The following is a 13,465-nucleotide window of genomic DNA, read 5'->3' as shown; positions in this document are numbered from 1 at the left end:
AACTTCAAACTTCAGAAAACTTCATCAGAAACCTCAATGAAAGAAACAAATATGCATTTTTCATATCCTGAGGATTTCCTGAGCTGTGTTTTTTTTTTTTTTTTTAATTGCTTTGCAACTTCTGCAGACATTTACATTAATGCAAAATCACTGTGATAATGAACAATTAGTTGACTGATTCCAAAAGAGGCAGAATGGGACATAAATGATGTCAGAACAGCAAGCGTGAAGCCTGAAACTGGAAGGAATTAAGAAATCTGATTCCAAATGTGATCTTCTCTGCTCATAAATCCTCCTTTCTCATAACTTCTGAGACTACATTACCATTACTTGTGCTCTTAATTACTACCTAACCAATGGAAATGAGGACATTTTTATCCTGCTGAAGATTGCTTAAGTCTGAAATACACTTTTAAAGCAGAATGATACTCATCAGATTGTGAAAACATACTGAAGAAATGCCTTAATTGGCATTTCCCCCCCCCCCCCCATTTTTATTGAATTGCTTTCTCAAACATCCAAGAAATCATGTAAGAATCTAAATTGTAACATACAAAAAGCTCATTTGTTCACCTTCCTGAGGACTACTTGTTTGGTTGTGGTACATGCAAACGTTATATATCATATACATATATAATCATAAACAATGGCACAAAAATCAGTTTGAAAACACTATGGAATGAGAAAAAAATATGAAATATACAGATGTTCTGATGATTTATAGCCAAAGCAAATATTTGTTTCTTTGCTTTTGAAGTATGACTGATTTCTGACACAATTAAAAAAAAAACAACAACCTGTCTATTCAAGTTACACTAGTTCATTATAACCTAAAGCAGACAATATTAAAAGTAAAACAAAACAAAAAAACAACAAAACCAAAAACTATTAGTAAGTATTAACATTGATTGAGTCTGATGTGTAAATGGCTTCACTTCTAGGCATTTTACATCCAATAGTTCCCAAGGTTAAAAAATAAAAATAAAAATTCCTACCCATCTCTTTTTGCTGCACCAGAGACTTGCACCCAACTCTTCCTAACAAAAGGTAAAGCATTACAACTGGTAAAAAAGCATGTGAGAACTTCTCCATCACTGTATGCAAAGTTGCTTCTGTCAGAAAAAACAACCTATGCATTACTACATTCAATCTTTTTATGCTTTAAAAAGCATCTGAATGTAATTTATGTCTCCACACCAAAGTTGATTACAACCTGCTGCTACATGTGGTGCTTGACTCAACCATCTTCTCTACTTACTAAGGGAACCACTTTCAGCTGTGACCCTGAAGTGGGTCATACAAATGGGAATTGTTTGACGGCTTTGTTTTGAACACACAGTGCTACCAGCCTATGAAGTAGTTAGTTGACTTCCTGGAATTTTGCTAATTTTTTAACTATGTTATGTAAGCCCAGCTGGCTTACTGCTGAAATCAACAAAATTTATTTTCTGCTAAATTTAGAGAGTTATTCAAACCCTTAAGCTGTGTTCCTCTCTTTCTCAAGTATTTTCTCTGTCTTGAGTGTCATGAGTGTAGACCCTGCTGTCTCTACTCATTACAAACTCTATACTGAAGTTAGAAATATCATGCAGTCCTGGGAGTAACATTTCCTGGAATAAAGGTGTGATATGCACAAGCAATGTGTAATAACTGACACCACTGCTTGAGTGGGTGAAGTTTATAACATAACCACCACAATCTGCATATGCTCTTCTGTCATCCTGAACCAGAAGAACCTGCTGTAGAACAAGTTTACTATTCTTATCAGTTATAAGACAAATTCTTTTGGCAAAACTGTATTTCTCAGGTTAGTGTATAATCTCTTCATTCACCAGTGCACTGCTGTGCCTGAACACGTGATTAACTACTGGGTATCACTGAATTCCACAGAAGAGATTTTCAGGAATAAGCTTTCTTTGTCCAAAACCCACAGGTGAAAGTTGGTCAATCTTGCCATTACACAATAGACTAACCAACTTGTCGTGTTTCAGCGCTTATTTCATGGTAATACGAAGTATGAAATAAATATATACACACCAGAAACATTGCTCACTAGGAAATGTAATTTTGTTGGTAGGAAAAAAGCTGTTAAAGTGAAGAGCCAGTCTTCTTAGTTCTGATGCTCTCTGGGCCACAGCATTACATGGCTTGATTTCAAACTAACAGTGGTCGATGCTTTTATTGAGTTTTTCCTGCATTGAGTAAAATTCAGTGTTTAATGCAGTTCTTGATTTGATAACACCAACAAACATTGTTTACCACTTATTTTAAAGCCTTCCGAGCATTTTGCAATCATTAACTAGGTAGCTGCTGTAAAGATCTGATGATGATGTAAGTGAACCACCTATTTTGCAAATAGAAAAATGTTTGTTAGTGTCACAGAAAGAACAAAAATTCACTAACAATGTCCCACTAGGGTTGCACTGTACGGAGAGGTGCAAATCTCTCTGTATAAATGCAGAATCACATAGAGAATGTTAGGTTTACCTTCACAAGCTTGTTAACTTATAATTCCAGATATCGCAGATTCAAGGCTGTGTTTCCAAAAGACACTAGATTTCAAAGATGAACAGAATGCAGAAAATGTGGATTCAAGGGTATATTGCTTATACATGTATATTTTTCAGTTTGCACAGGTTTTAGTTTTTCAGACCAGTTCTCTTTTTAAAGAAAAATCTATATATTACTTTGATCCAATCCTATGCAGGCAACGGCACTAAATTATTTCAGTGTAATTTGTTAGTAACAAACAAGTGTTCTAGTTCAAACATGTTACCATCTGATTTGCTGCTGTTAGGGAAGAATCCTAGAGATTCTTCTCTGACACAGATTTATTAAAATCTTTCCTTTTTTTTTTCTAAATTGAACTATCAGGAGCCCTTCCTAAACTACAGAGTTTCCTGAGCTGTACTGTGTCAAGACCAATAAAATAATGGTAAGAATCTTTCCTTGTATACAGAGAATTAGAATTAAATATGTCTACATTTATTTGTAGCTAACAGTCCAGATTTATTTTTGTTGTGCAAGATTGTAGATGTCAACAGAAGAACAGGCACAAAGGGAGTACATAACTGATATGGCACATTGAAGACAAGCAGAAGTCCCTAAGAAAAAGCTTCCAGATAACAGCACTGAAAATATTTCCACTCGGTCTGTATCAGACAGCAAGTGAGGTATAAACCAAGCAAAGACAACTTCCTAAGCAGCACTGTATTTGTTTTACAACCTGCCCACCCTGCCTGCTCTCTCTGTTAGAACGCTTTTCTGTACACATGAAGACTCCTCCTGAAGGCAGTTACGTTTATGAACTGTTTGCTCTCTTCTCGCCTTGCAGCCAGGAGTGGCACAGCCATCATTCATTCCAAGGGAAAGAGAACCAGGTGAAGAAAAACGACTCTCCCTAAATGCACTCATAAATTCACATGGAAAAATAACTGCGTGGTGCTACCCAAAACCTTCTGTTTTATTAATATCAGGATGACAGCATTTCCATCCAATAAATCTCTTTAGCTTCACCTACTGGTCAAAATGGAAGATGCACCATTTTAGCCATTTCTTCTGGTCTTGTTATTACAGTTCCTGCAAAATATTAAATCATGTAATCTGGCTCACTGAACATCCTGCTGGCAGAAACACACTCTCGGAGAACAAGTAAGTAACGTGGGAGGCTGAGCACTAATACTTCTCCCCACACTCCAGTACAGCTCTAATGACCCTGAAGAGGGCAGCAGGATAAACAAGTGAACAAAACCTGAATGAAAACTAAAACAGAGGGGTTTATAGTTAAATGACTAACCGTGTTGAAGCACTGGAGCAGAATTCAGATTTCAATAATACGTAGGTCGCTCTGAAAGTAATACCTCCTATTTATTTCCATGGAAACTACAGCAGATACAAGAGAGCAATAACACGGTTTGATAGTGGAGATTCTCAGCTACAAAATGATATTTTTCAATGTAGTTGCCACCATCAGCTATACATTTTAACCAGCGATGTACAAGACCCTGCATACTGCACCAATGGAGGTGAGCAACTTGTTTCACAGCTGCTGTGATGGAGTCATCACTAGGAAAACGATGCCCACGCACTCCATCTCTCATCAGCTTGGACAGATGGAAATCAGAAAGCACCGAGTGTGGACTATATGATGAGTGTGATAGGACAGTCCAGCCAGGACTGGTAATGTGCTCCATGATCTTCAAACTGGCATGGAGCCTGGTGTTACCATGCTGCAAGAGAAAGATTGTCTTCTTCACTGTCCTGACTCTGGAAGTTTCAGCCTTCAGCTTAGTCAGTGTTGCAAGGTATCACAGTTGCTGGTTTCTACAGGTTCCAGAAAATCCAGAAGTATCACCCCTTTCCAATCCTGTCTTTTAGACAGTGCACATCACTTTATCTGCTGAGAGTTGTACTCTGAACTTTTTCTTTGATGGGGAATTCACCACTCCATGGACTGTAATTTTACTTCAACTCACAGTGGAGACAGCACATCTTGTCACTGGTAATTATATAGTCCAGGAAACTGTCATGTTCAGCCTCATATTAGTTCAAAAGGTCCTGATAAAAACTTGCATACAGTGCTCTTTCTGTTCCTGTTTGAGCTTTCATATGATCAATCTAGAGCAAACCTTGTGATATTCCAGCATTGTCACCATTGTTTCCAGTGCACTGAAACCTTGATGTTCAGCTCTGTACACATTTCCTCAGTCATAATCTGCTGATTCACGTGGATTAGCTGTTTTAAGCTCTCTTCATTTTGTGGTGTGATAGCTGTGACCATCTGGAACATAGCTTGTCGTTCACATCACTCATTGCTACTGCCACTGCTGAAATATACCACCCATCACTTCACTGTGCTCACATCCACTGTTTGCTCCCCATAAATGTTCAGCAAGTATTGATGGATATCATTGGGCACCATTTTTTCTGCATGGAGGAATTGAATGACACACCTTTGCTCCATACACAATTCCACATCAGAAGCTGTTGTGTCACACTGCCTCTCTACTGCCATCTGTCACACAGCAACAGAATGTAAAGGAAAAATGGTGGAAAGGTTTAACCTTAATGGCCATCCCACCAATATCTGCCTCTGATGTTGTGTGGAAACATAATAAAAACAGTAGCATTTCTTTCAGAGCAGCCCTTGCACATATTGAGTGAATAGGCTGTGCACTATACACTGCTTCCTTTTGATGGATAATTTTCCCTATCAATAGCAGGGTGATAATACTTGCCATCTCATAAATATGCTTTGAGGCTGGCAAAATGAAAACAGTCAGATACTCTAAGTGCTGCAAGAACAAGATCAAACTGGTGGTTATTTGCTTGTAGCCAAACTGGCTTCACAGTGACAGATTAATTGCTAGGGGAAATTAGCTGAACTCTCCACATTTAAAAATAAATAAGTCACTTAGCAGCTGTACCACAGTGCTACGTATGGGGCTGAAAAAATCAGACCTCAGGCCTATGGTTTCAGTTTGTGTGTTTTGCAGATGTGAGATGCAGGGAGAGAATTGCCCCTTTGTTTTCCAGTTTGTCTTAAGAAAGAAGAAAGTAATGCATTCAAACTCAAGTGCATAACATGGGAATGCATAAAATGCTTTTGCTTGTAAAATGTATAACAGCGGCTTTCCAAAAAATGAGTGTAGATGCAACCGTGATTTTGTATCTCTTAACAAGGTGTGCTGTGGACTTCCAGTACTTGTCATTGTTAAAGCAAAGTGAGCCAAACTGCACTGTAACAGGGGCAGGGGCAAGTGCTAGAGATGGGCCTCTTCATAAAAAACCTAGGAATGAACAAGAACAGCAGTGCATCTCAGGTTTGCAAGATGATGATGTAGACACTGTGTTTCTTTTAGCCTGGATGCAAAGGCAATCATGGACAGGTATGATTCTGTCATTGCCCTTTCCCTGCCCAGCAAAAATATTTCAAACAGTTATATTCAAATTCAAAGACATCAACACTTCACCATTTTTGCAAAAACAATCATCCAGACTGAGGAGAGCCCCAGGGAAGCCTCCCCTGAACAAAAGGATGCAATACAAGTGCAGTCATGTTACTACAGAACGAGGAGACTCACTCTTCCCCAAGCCAGGCTGTAGAAGCTGCACTGCTACAGCAAAGACTTGTTTATTCTTACAAAGCCTTCAGAGCATAAACACTGTGAGGGTATTATCCAGGTTACTGAAACGTAGTGTCATTAGCAGGAACATCACAGCTTTATTTTTTTTTTTACCACAGATCTTTAAGTGGGAGGCTTATTATGGAGCTGTTTTCAAAAGCTGAGAACAAGTTTGCAACTCTCCAGTGTGCTCCATAGGCTTTGTTCCGCTTTGCTTTTTTTTCCAGCAGTAAGTGACACATTCTCCTAAACAGAGACACTTTTTTTTTTACTAATTAGAGGAGGTTTCAGGAAAGAGGATGGAAATGGCACGTAAACAAATGGAGTTTAAAATTTTCTGCAAGATTAATGCAAAACCTACTCTATGCAACTTAACATTTTTAGTCATTCCCACATGTATAACTTAAGTGGAGAATAAAATTAAAGTAATATGCTTAGTGCATGGCTACAGGCCGAAAAAAGCACAAAGCAGATGACTGGATTCTCAAGTGTTTGTTTAATTACAGTTAAACATAGGAGAATATGCCTAATTCCAGCCTTCAATGTCTGCTCCTGGACATAGCCACTTCAGAGCTCTTCTGATAAATGCTCTGAGCATCAAAGCGAAGCATCTACTGCAAAGCAGTAGAAAGTAACTGTATTTTTTCTCCAAGAGAGTGGTGGGACATAGGAGCAGGTTGTCCAAGGAAATGGTGGAGGCACCATCCCTGTAGATGTTCCAGAAACATGGAGATGTGGAACTGGGGGACATGGTTAGTGGGCAGTATTGATGGGGATGGGTAGATGGTTGGAGCTGATGATCTTAGCTGTCTTATCCAAATGATATGATTCCAGGAATCTATGATTCTATATATGATAGAAGAGCTTTGATAAATGGATATGTCTAGGTGAACCAGAGGTGAGTACTTTATAAGTACTCTTCATAGAAATATATTGCTGGAAAGAGAGCAACTCAGATGAGGGGTGCATAAAAAAACCACATTTTTTCACATGGATTTATGATGGGGAAACTGCAGCACATAGCAGGTCACCTCATTTGTCACCAAAATTCAGTCTCTTGTAGAGTGGAAGGCAGTCACCAATTAAGAGTCAATAGCGACATTATAATAACAGCTTTGAGCAAGGGATTTCACAAAGCCATAAGGGGAATTTTAGGTAGGCAGAATGTAATTATCCATTTGGAATTCAGCCAGATATGCACAACTCACTAAACTCTGCATTTGCTGCCAATCTAACACCGCATCCCCACAATTTACAGCAGCAGCATTGCTCAGCGGATCACAGATTAAGCAGTGGGTATCTCATGAGCTATTTGTAGGATGGTTACAGCAAACCCTGCTGCACAGGAAGAAAAAAGCCAGAAAAAAAGCCAAAGGCAGCGTGACAAACCCTCTGCTACTTTGAAGGCAAGGGCAAAACCTTTTTCATACATTAGAGATGCAAAAAGTTGTTTGGCATATCAACATCCTTGCGAGCAACTGCAACCATCTGGCTTCCTTTCAAACCTCCCGCCCAGACAGTTCTTTATTTATACAGCCCCTGGGGAACCTTAAGCTTCTCTGACAGCTCCAGCAGGCTGGCAGGGTACTTTCTCCTCTCTGTTCTGATCAGCCTAGATCTGTGCTTTGGCTCACAAGCAGCTTTCTGTTCCCAGACACGCAACTGAAGCTGGAAACAAGTGCCAGCTGAATTGGATCTTTTCAACAAGACACACTCAGAGCTACAGTCTCCACACTCAACAGACCATCTACAATCCTCTGGGCACACACTCACGCTCTGTTTTCCTGCTACTACAGGATTTTCCATGCTGCTATTCACTTCAGGAGACAAGTTTATTACTCAGACTAGCATGATGGGCTGGAAAGAAGCCCCTAGAGTCCATCCAGATCACTTCACTTAGTGTTGTACTCATTGATGTTCTTTTCAACCAGTCTGTTCAAGCACCATTTTGAGGAGAATAAAATAGTAGACAGTGCAGCGAGTAAAACCTTCTCCAGGTCCTGAACTCTTCTCCCCACTGACTTACTCGATACAGCATAAGTGATTGCTCCTGCTTTCTCAACAGCTTATCTTTCAAGGAATGGTTAGAGTTTGAAGAGCAGTAGTGAAGAACAGAGATTTGTAAAGAAAAAGGTACAATACACTTTTCTGACTATCAAGATAAGAATAATAATTGTATAATTTATAAATGTAGAAAATCTACACGTTCTCCTTCATTTTCACACTTCAGGAGAGTGAGTGAGTTCTGAACTGAGAGACTGAAAAGAAACTCTTGCAAGGTTATGCCCTGAACTGTCATGTTTAGATTCACAAAATCATTCAGATTAGACAGGATCTTTGAAGGTCCAAACCCCCAGTCAAGAGCAGAGCCAACTTCATAGTTAAATCAGGTTGCTCAAGGCCTCATTCACACAAGTTCTGCATATTTCCAAGGACAGAGGCTCTACTGTTACTTAAGGAATTCAGAAATTTGCAGACCTGAGATCTGACAAGGATAGCCATTCTTGTCTGTGATTTAATAGCTCTAGAGAGATACACACAGTCAACATATCTAAATCCAAATTTGGATCTTCCTTTAGCTAAGAGGAGAGGTAAGGGTCCTGCAAAGGCTGGTTTGAGAAAATCTCTCCGAGATAATACAAGGAGCCTGTCCCTTCTAATTATGTCAGCTGTCTAGGAAAATACGTCTGCAGCAAAATGTTTTAAATTAGGTATCTACATTTAGGATGTGTAAACATAGAGCAAAGGGCAAAAAAAAAAATTAATAAATATCAAGAAAACCTAGAAAAAACAGCACCATCACATACCACTGTAACTCTTCTTGTGTCCAGAGATGACAATGATTAACATAACTATTCCCAACCTCATAATCCCCTCCCAGCTCAAAACAGCAAAATCAGTCACATGCAACATAAAATGCAAAATATGTTTTGGGAGAAGTGGGCATGTTCTGAGAACTACCCTCTTCAGAACTCTTTTGTTAGATTGAAAAAACTTAGGCACAGTAGAAGAAATAAAATGAAGAGAAATGAGATACCTTTCTCTCTGCACTGAGAATCTCTTCCATACTCCACAGAGGCACAGATTATAGGGCAAAGATTTCTGTAGCCAAATTGCAACTCTGGTTTATTATGCATAGGGTGCTCTTATTTTTAATTATCAGTACAACACACATTTTAGAGCTGTCAACATTGACATAAAGTTTTTAATTAGCCACCACATTAGAAATGGGACACCCGGGTTACTTCCAACACAAAGTAGTTGAGCTACAGTAGAATGACTCAGCACAGTGTTGCTGGATTCAAGGATTTACTCAAAAAAATAGCATCCAGGAAAATGCGATACTTATTTTCATTCAGAAAAAGCTGCAGCAACATAACTCTTTCAACAACATTTTTGCCATGATTAGCTAATAACAACCTGCTTTTAGAAGGAAGCTGCTATTTTTTTACTCTGTTTAATTGAAAGCACAGGCAATGGGTGCAACCAATCTCAAACTATCTGCTCAGATCAGGATATGATCAGAATCAGGTTGGAGTAGACTGTGGGAGTGACAAAACTGAAGAAAAAGTGGCCAGGAACATCAAGACTATGAGTTTTTAATGAAATCTTTGAAAGTTACAAGGAAAGAAGTAAAGCTCTGCATGCAAGCTTTGAGGCTGAATCTTCTATTGTGCCACAGCTCTTGTAGTGACAGTGTGACAAATAATGACAATGGCAAGTCCAGGTCTGATGGGAGATAACAGCAGTTCCAGCCAGACCAACTCTATCCACCTTTGGCAGAGTGTAGAATAAGTGTTGCAAGACAGACACCAAAGCTTCAAAGGGAGCTTAGAGCATAGTGGCCAAGCTATGCAATTCCCAGCTGTGCCAAACTGTGCAGAGCTGTGATGAACTGTACTAAGCTGTGTTGAGCTAAACCAGGCTAAACTGCACTGTACTGAGGGAAGCTGAGCCAAACTGCACTGAACCAAGCCATGTAGGGGGATGTGCTTCTCCCATAGTGAAGTATGGGGTATGAGTTGGCACAGCTTGGCATGGCTTCACCTGGCACAGGTTGTCATGGCTTGGCATAGCTCTGTATGGCCAGGCTCAGATCAGTATTGCGTGGCATGGTATATCTTGGCAAGGCTTGGCTTGGAAGTGCTTGGCATGATTCGGGCAACATAGCTTGGCACAGTACTCAGCACGTTTTGGTATGGCCCTTCATGGCTGGGAACAGCTCAGCTTTGCTTATCTCTGCACAGCTAAGCATGGTTCGACGCATCTCAGCCCTGCAGGATTTGACTCAGCACAGCACAGCACCCTTTGGCTCTGCTTGGCCTGGCACAGCTTGCACAGCACAGCACCCCCATTGCCATCACAGTGCAGTGTGGCTCCAACACAGCAACACTGAACCTGTCCTGCCACAGCCCTGCTCAGCCCGTACACCATCCATCCCTGTGCACACCAGCAAGACAGGTCAGATAGCGTGGCTGGGCAGAAGGTACACAGATGCTGCTACTTCTTTTTCCACCCATAACAAAACTCATAGACAAAGCAGTGCATTAGCATTTACTGTATAGATCCCTAAAGGTCAAATCCTGCTTAGGACACTAGTAACCACGATTGCATAGAAGCCCTTATTTAAATAGCCAGGATATTCTGTCATCAAACAGCAGCAGCATTGGGCATGGATGGCAGTCTGCTAGGAATGAGCTCCAGCTGTTATACATCAGCGTCAGAACTGCATGGGAAGCTCACAGGCTGCCCAGAGATGCTGTGAAATCTCCTCTAGAGATGTTCAAGACCCTCCTGGATGCCTACTTGTGCAACCTGGTCTAAGGAATCTGCTTTGGTAGGGGGCTGGACTAGGTGATCTCCAGAGGTCCCTTTCAACCTGTACAGTTCTGTGATTCTGTGACAGGGCATCTGTAGACCTCTCTCTGGCTTCTGTAACTGGTTGAAGTGAGCCAGGTTCCAGTAGAGCTTACATTAGCCATTGGAGGAGACCAGGAACCTGCAGGTGAGGCCATATTCTGAAGTGCTTTTTGCAGTGCACAGCTCTCACTGAGAAACTCAAACTTTAGGCAGAGCCCAGATAGTGTCCAAAGGAAGTTCCTGACAGTCTGTTGGCTACCCAGACAGGAAAGCTTTCAGAAAAGACTTAAACTCCCTTAGTTACCATCATTCACCAGAGAGCAGTCTAAAGAAGCTTAAAAAAAAAGTTAAAGAGGTTGGGCTTCCAGAAATATTTCTCGGTAACTCACTGTAGCAAACTGATGATCTGCTAGGATTTATCCAGAATTCCCTCCTTTTTGTTTCTCCAACGAGTTCAGAAAAAAGAGTAGATATAAGAAACTAGTGTACAGAATGGCAGCAGTTTTCCAGAGCTTTTCCTATTTTCTCTGGTGAATCAGCTTCATCTCAAGTACTGTGTGCAGATATGGGTATCACAGTACAAAAAGGACATGTACAACTATTAGAGTGTCCAAAGAAGGGCAACAAAGATGGGACAGTTCTGTAGGACAGGATGTATGAGGGGCAGCTGAAGTCAGAGCAGAAGAGCTGAAGGGAGGCTCATGGTGGCTGCAGCTCCTCACAGAGTGCAGAAGGCAGAGGTGAGCTCTGCTCTCTGTGACAGTGACAGGGCCCATGGAACGGCACAGAGCTGTGTCAGGTGGAGGTCAGATGGGGGTTAGGGAAAGGTTCTGCCCCAGAGGTGGGCATGGAATGGGCTGCCCAGGGCAGCAGGCACAGCCCCAAGCTGCTGGAATTCTGGGAGCATTTGGACAACACTCTTAGACACAGGGTCTGATTTTCACGTGGTTCTGTGTGGAGCCAGGAGGTGGACTTGATGGTCCTTAGGGCTCCCTTCTAACTTAGGATATTCAGTGATTTGAAATGTGTTAATACTAGGCTCAGTAACAGCCCTTTTAAGCCAAACCCCCACTATGTGTGTAGGTAAGAAGGAAAGATGAGAGTGATGCTGCCTGTTCGCTTTTCTGACATGGAAATTTGTGCCTCATTGGCTCTATATCACATATAGACACTCTCTTCAATCTCAAGGAAAAAAAAAATACATCATTTTTTTTCATGTTATCTAACATGACTCTACTCAAGCTCCTTGACTAAAATAACTTTGAAAACAGTTATCACAGTTTTTGGGGAACAGCTAGAAAAAGGCACTTAAAAAATACCAGGTTAAATAACAGGCTGAGCAGTATAGAGAGCTTGCAAATAAGTAAGTTTCAGAGCTACAGTTCTTTGGATTTGTTTAGAGAAAAGGGATTCTATTCATAAGTAGCAGATTTAAAACTTGTGGATGGTAATGGAAGAAAAATCTCAGGCTCTGTATTTTAACCCCTTCCATCATTTAAAAACGAAATATTTGGAAATACACTTCATATCCTCAGTCCTCTTTTGGGAAAACCCTCTTTGGGGCATCCTGCAGGAAAAAAGAGGCATCGGTAGCTTCAGGGTCTCTACTTCTATTTGGCAAGTGAACTTGTCTGCATGGGGAGATTTACCCTTAATAGAAACATACCTATTGTAACTTAATTATTGCATAATTATTTTTTCTGCATACACTATTCCACATGAAAAGCAGCACATTTGCAGTCAGCAATACTCAAGCCTTAATTTTAGCCAAAATTACCTTGCTAACATTTTCCCTTCATGTTTCTCAGAATGGTTATTCATCTTTTCTACCTCCTGCTAAAAGGGGGATATTTCAACAATCCCTCCTCTGCATGTGACAGGCACTTCTCTTTTATATTTGCAGAAGCCAGAAGCAGTGTAACACATCTCAACATTGGGGATTGGGTTTAATTTCCTATTTACCACGCCTAGGAAGTACTGATGTACTAGCTTGCAATTTTCACCTTCAAACCTCCTCCCCTTTTCAAACACCCAGATAAATCAGCCTTGCGGCACGCTCCAAAGGCCACTACACTTTGATTCCAACCGTTTTGTTGCAGCAGTAGGAAGAATGTAGTCTCCAAGGTTACAGGGACACAAGTAATTTAGAAATTTCAAGCAGCTCATTGAATTGCACAGAGAAGAGATGTTCCCTGCAGGAAGCAACACTGTGAAAGCAGATAGACATTGTCTGCAGTAACTGAAATTTTGGAGCGCTCTGCAGAGACAGCCCTGCTCAGCAGCGCAGGCTGGCAGCCACAAAACCTGGATTACTGCAGCGGGCTCTGCAGACCTGTTGACTTGTGAGGATGGAAAAAACTTTGTCATTCCTATCTTTGGGGTTCACAACTGCTTCTGAAAATCCAGACTCAGTTCAGACATCGATGATGCTGTAAGGTGTTTCTGCTGTCGCAGGACAGAAATTGCAATTAGACGCAGAA

At 40.8% G+C, this 13,465-nt stretch overlaps 1 protein-coding gene across 1 annotated transcript in view; it reads right to left on the bottom strand.

Moving 5' to 3' along the window:
* Nucleotides 1-1,120, bottom strand: part of ATP10B (ATPase phospholipid transporting 10B (putative)) — a 62,601-nt gene extending 61,481 nt beyond the window's left edge. The window contains exon 1 of the mRNA XM_048960925.1: nt 996-1,120. The gene's annotated coding sequence lies outside the window, so the exon portion shown is untranslated. The remainder of the gene's footprint in view (nt 1-995) is intronic.
* Nucleotides 1,121-13,465: the final 12,345 nt, after the last annotated feature.

This window comes from Lagopus muta, chromosome 14 (assembly GCF_023343835.1).
Source record: "Lagopus muta isolate bLagMut1 chromosome 14, bLagMut1 primary, whole genome shotgun sequence".
Classification (NCBI taxonomy): Eukaryota; Metazoa; Chordata; class Aves; order Galliformes; family Phasianidae; genus Lagopus; species Lagopus muta.
Note: the sequence above shows the minus strand (reverse complement) of the source record. Positions and strands in the feature narration are given on the sequence as shown.